The sequence below is a fragment of the Pinus tabuliformis genome, chromosome X (assembly GCF_031772625.1).
Source record: "Pinus tabuliformis cultivar Carrire ecotype Pingquan chromosome X, CPIR1, whole genome shotgun sequence".
In the NCBI taxonomy this organism is placed as follows: Eukaryota; Viridiplantae; Streptophyta; class Pinopsida; order Pinales; family Pinaceae; genus Pinus; species Pinus tabuliformis.
This window is the reverse complement of record NC_142308.1, coordinates 1,680,892,916-1,680,898,045: the sequence shown is the minus strand read 5'-3', so window position 1 is coordinate 1,680,898,045 and position 5,130 is coordinate 1,680,892,916.

Sequence of the window (5,130 nt, the reverse complement as noted above, 5' to 3'; positions counted from 1 at the left end):
TTTTTGATGTCATGGAAGGCATATTTCATTGCCCTCTAAAACGTCGCCCCTGCGTTCTTTAAACCAAAGGGTAATTTTCGATATGCGAATGTGCCCCATGGACAAATAAATGCAATCTTTGACTGGTCCTGTGGGCGGATATTTATTTGATTATACCTGGAGAATCCATCCATGAATGAAAAGATTTCACATCCGGTGCATTCATCAATTATCTGGTCAATGAAGGGTGTAGGGTAGTTGTCCTTTGGACAAGCTTGATTTACATCCCTATAATCGACGCACACTCTAATTGTTCCTTGTTTTTTCATAACAGGGACAATATTCGATACCCAATCGGTTAGAGGAACCGAGTAGATGAAATCAGCATGGAGAAGTTTTTCAACTTCTGCCTTAATGGTGGCGGCTTTCTTGGGGTGCACCTGCCGTAGCCGTTGTCGTACTGGTTTGACATCTGGATACATCTTAATTTCGTGTTCAACGATACTCGAGTCAATGCCTGGCATTTCATCATATGACCAAGCAAAGACATCTCTGAATTCGCGAAAAAGAGCATTATATATCTCTAGTTCTGAAGGAGAACAACATTTGCCGACATAAATATTCTCTACAACATCTGTTTTGGTCGAGATATTTATGGTGATAGTCTCTTCAATATTGGACAAGTTTCACTCGAAACCCACCGTGTTTACAGTATTTGATAAGAATTCAAAATCTGAAGGATGATACAGGTCATCTTGATTATCTTCTCCACAATCTGGAAGAAGGGAACAATGGTGGGAATCATTCCATGGTGTCCCTTCAATTACCATAGATTGGACAATTCCATCGTCGGTGACATGCACTCGCGACCAAGGATCTGAAGGGGTACCATATTCTCTAGACCTATCTATCCAAACGCTTGACGAGCGTTGATTTGGGTTTGCCTCCCATGCTAGGAACATTGATTGCTACAATATTTTCGTTGGGCTTGGGGGCAAAACCACTGCATGATCCATGTTGATATCATTTTCTGAGATCGTTTTAGAAGATATCATGTTGCAGGTTCCTATCGATGCTACTTCCGCCAGATTGATTGGAGGTGGAAGAGCGAAGGTTCCCATTAGTATAGGATATTTTAGTAGGCCTACTCCGATATTCTGAAGTGAATGGGGGCTTCCATGGATCATGGGAATGCTTCCAGTAACTTGAGAACCATTGGGGAGGAAGTTTCGTTGATCGATGATTGTAATCCCTCCTTGAAAGGGAAATGCAATCTTTCTAAAATAGGTCGACACAACAGCTGCCATGGCATATATCCATGGTCTTCCTAGTAGGATGTTGTAATCAAGATTCCCATCGATGACTTCAACATCTATTTCTACCGTTTTCCCTCCTAGTTCAACTTTCAAGTTACTTAGGATACAATATGGGGTATATGTCCTTCCGTCGAATGCTTTTAATGTCGTTGAAGATCGTGACAAGGTTGGAGATCCTAAAGCTTTCCAGCAACTCATCGACATAATGCATGTAGATGCCCGCTCATCAATAATCGTTCGATGAACAGTTTTGTTGAGGGTTTTCACTTGAACAAGGAAAGCTAGTTGAGCTGGCAATTGAGGATCATATCCTTTATGGTCGAAGGATACTAGATTGGAATCCTTTGGGTCTATCCCACCAATGGCTGATAATAAAGCCTCCCTTTGGGATGGGAAATTTTGTAGTACTTCAAGAGTTGACATAGCGGATGGCGATTGGGCCAAATCTTCCACTATATTATAATTCTGTGCCGCTCTAGCGCGGGGATTAAATGTCGACTTGTGTACTACTCCCTTTGGCGGTTTTATCGCCAATTCAGGAATGGTAGGTGGCACAACTTCTGTCGAAGTTGTTGTTGAACTACTTGGTTGATCTTTATCCTTGTTATTCGACAGCTGTGGATTCCCATAATCCTTGTTCCTTGTCGATATCAAAGCATCATTTTGCTGTTTTGAAACCGACAACATTAGCACTTGAGACGAGGAAGCATTTCCACTTTCAACCAGATTTGTTCCTGGATTTGGAAACAGATCAGTTAACACTGTGGAGGTTTTCGAATTCTTGAAGAATTTCTTAAGCTCAACCCTGTGTGGACAATTTGTGGTCCAATGATCCTCATCGCATATAAAGCATGGATTTTTTGGTTTCCTATCTCCAGGAGGGTTTGAAGAAGATTTTTCAGGTGATGATTCCTCCTGTTTCTTCTTCTTTTTGCCTTTTTTCTTGCTCCCTGGTTGTTTGGTTTCTTTGCCTTTATCTGTCGATACGGCATTTACTTCCGAAGCAAGAAGTTCATCTTTTGCATTTTGACTTGAAATCTTACGGGCCTTTTTGGATGTAGCCTTTGTTGATTTCGTGTCTGTTGTGCCAATCACACCATCGCTGGCATGAGAGTCATTGTTCGATTTAGGAGGAGGAGGAATTGAGAATTCCAGTCTAGGGGCGTCAGGTATTTTATCGTAGAGCGTACCGGACTGAGTATAAATCAAATCCAGATATTGTGCACGAGCGATAACTTGCTCTTCTGTTACGACTCCCCCCTTCGCCACATCTTTCGTGATGGATTGTAGTAATGACTTGATAAACCATTCAGCTAATAGCTGATCGGGGACATACGTTTTTACCATTCTACGACGACGTCGCCACTCATGTATATGATCAGATATGTGAGTGGCCATTGTCTGTTTGAAATTGGTAAGAAGTTTTGTTCCCGTTTCGTACCTTATTGGTAATTGAAAATGGGTTAAAAAGGTTGTGGCTAAGGTACTGAAGTTGTAGAACGAAGCTCTAGGCAATTCGATGTACCATTTTGCCGCCGGACCCGTTAACGTCCTCTGAAAGAAGCGAAGTCTTATTGAATCATTAAGGGTGTTCGACGAACACCATAGATGAAAGGTCATCACGTGATTCGATGGATCTTCACTCGGATTTCCATTAAATTTAGGAATATCTGATGGAAGTTTATGCGGAATCGCTGGCCACCAAGGGGCGTAAGCAATTGGATCGTTGGTTAACCAGTTTAAATCAGGTAACTCCAGAGTTGCCACAAATGGTAACTGCTGATTCAGGTTAGGTGAAGCATACCCAGGGTAAGATGGGATTGCCTGAGCAGTTGGTCTTTGCATACCGGCATAATGCATTTGATGCTGGTATGTTTGGTAAGGTTGGTGGACATGACCATTGTAAAATGGTTGATTTTGACCGTTTTGAATGTATGGTTGTCCACTGTTAGCAAAGATTTGCTGCTCAGAACCTTGGTATACTTGTTGGAATTGCGGTTGTTGGTATTGCACCAGCCATGGTTGTGAAGCCATGTGCTGTTGCCCGATACTAACAGTTTGACCAAGATGAGGGGTAATTGTACCCGTCTGAACCTGTGTCATTCCACTAGTCAGCGATTGTGGTTGAGTCGCAGGGTCAAGTGGTTGTTGCATTACAACGAGAGAAACCTGAGGTTGGCATACAATAGGAAACGCTTGAACTTGCGACACCGTCACAATAGCTGACGTAGTCGGGATATTCGACATAGGTACACATTGTTGCATTGAGTATACAACTCTTGGTTGTTGAGGTAGTATAGGTACCCAACCACTTGAGGTAATTCCAGTATAACCTGAATGTTGTTGTGAAGTCCCGTATGGATATCCTCCCTAAGGGGATAATGAAAGGGTATACTGCCCCCCATACGGTGGTAATCCAGAACTCAAGGGAATTGTCTGCCCTTGAGGGCCGAACTGCCCAAATTGACCTCCAAATGGATCAATTTGTTGAGACTCAACATAAGAGTTTCCAGATATTATTCCAGATGAACAAACAGGAACGGACCATACTGTCGAAATAGCCCCTGAGTGGGCTCCTTCTAGTGGCTGAGAGCTAGTCGGGACAGATGGTATACCGGCGAACATTGTCGGAGTGATAGCAAGGAGTTCTGCTGTCGCTGTGTCAGACGACACAGTCCTAGATGTTGACGGTTGTTCAGACATTTGTAGTCTATCCAAAAGATTACCTAGCGATTCTACAGGAGCTTCCGCTGGTGGTAGACTAACTTCTGACGAAGAATATAGAGTAATCCCGACTCCAAATTGCGTTGGAGTACTTGTTTGAGGATCTTCTACAATTTCTTCTATGGCAATCAGACCAGGTGGAAGGGGAAGACCACCAGGTCCGTAAAATATTTCTGGTGCCGAAGAAGGGGTGAAATCGGCAGTGACAGATGTTTGAAGAGCAAGACTCTCCGAACCGGTTGTAGATGGAACTGGTTCGGTAACACAAGTGTTTACTCTCAGACTAGGATCAGTATCACTGTCCTTCTGTGGCTGCTGAACTTATTCTGTAGAGGCAGGGATCCCAGAAATGTTTGGAGTAACCAGAGTCTTTGATGTCGTTGGAACACTTGTTCTAACTTTAGTAGGAGATTTGGAACTGGTTAAACGAGTTCGCTTTGTCCGTACTGGCTTCGATAAGCCTCCACGAACGACGGGGTTTCAATTGACTTTCTTCCACGATTGCGGATTACTCGATCAACTAAAATAAAAGGGAAGTATGTTTCCGAATTAAATGAATTTTAGATGCTCCGACACAACTTGTTTTTTCAGTTTTTAAGAGTCGAGAAAAAACAAAATATGACTCTAGTCTCCTTCGATTTTTAATGAGCCTGAAGTGACAAGTGCTCAGATGGACCTTTTCCGTTAAGGAGTCTGAAAAGGAACGAAAGGGACTACTCTAGAGATCTAGGTAGAGGGAGTACCAAACCAATCACAAAACTGCAGAATATTTTTTACGGTACGGTAGTCAATCTTCCCGAATGCTGTGTTCAGTGCATTGCGATCGATAGGGTGGCAGACACGACTTCCTATGGATAAAGGATTTAAGCCTATAGGGGTCTCCCAAAATATACTCGACGGTACGTGGGAGCACAAATCCGTACTGGCACTTATCGTCTCAAAGTGGAGGAATCACCCAAACATCAGTGAGGACAACAGTTACCAGTCTTTACGACGCCGGAATACGTCTCTAGCCTAGACCTCTAAATGTTGTGCGTTAAGTTCCAAAGCGTTGTTAGATTCATTGAATTTATTTTAAGTTGATCTTGTTTATTGAAGTTTGCCTTTCGGG